The sequence below is a fragment of the Etheostoma spectabile genome, chromosome 15, assembly GCF_008692095.1.
Source record: "Etheostoma spectabile isolate EspeVRDwgs_2016 chromosome 15, UIUC_Espe_1.0, whole genome shotgun sequence".
Classification (NCBI taxonomy): Eukaryota; Metazoa; Chordata; class Actinopteri; order Perciformes; family Percidae; genus Etheostoma; species Etheostoma spectabile.
Window position 1 is genome coordinate 8,788,326 of NC_045747.1, and position 500 is coordinate 8,788,825.

The 500-nt window shown below is 46.4% G+C and overlaps 1 protein-coding gene and 1 long non-coding RNA gene across 10 annotated transcripts in view; one reads left to right on the plus strand and one right to left on the minus strand.

The window, feature by feature from the left end:
* crebbpb (CREB binding lysine acetyltransferase b) overlaps positions 1 to 500 on the minus strand; it is a 52,944-nt gene that overhangs the window by 20,537 nt on the left and 31,907 nt on the right. The window lies entirely within an intron of this gene.
* LOC116702634 (uncharacterized) overlaps positions 1 to 500 on the plus strand; it is a 37,668-nt gene that overhangs the window by 14,099 nt on the left and 23,069 nt on the right. The gene's annotated exons all lie outside the window — the stretch shown is intronic.

The window sequence follows — 500 nt, forward strand, 5'->3', positions numbered from 1 at the left end:
GAACTATGATATTCTGGCCATGGGTCACATCTGTTGCCCAGGTCCAGCAGGCTCTGTCTCACATGCTATTACTCTACCAACTGAAGTTAGTTGCATTCAATAACCTCTGTGTTTTTCGCCATGGCGGCCTTGATAGCAGTTACCAGCGGAAACACTGGTACAAATACAGGTTTTCCTCTCATGCTTAACAATGTACAGCTGTGTTAATAACAAAACTGTAGACAAATGTCAGAAGTGTGGACCGCTGCCGCTGTGTGGCGGGGCTGCGCGGAGAGTAAGAGGAGAGACTAGAGGCGAGATCCAACACAGGCACGGCTTTACAGAAGAAATTGGTAATGTAACACGAAATTAAACCATATCCATATAAACAACATTGTAGCGGATGCGAGGAACATTAGGTGCACCGGTGCGACCTTGAGGAAAAATATTACTCGCGGCCTAGAGCCCTGTGAACTAACGACACTAACTAGCACTGGTCACTGCTGTTGTCTGAAAAACAA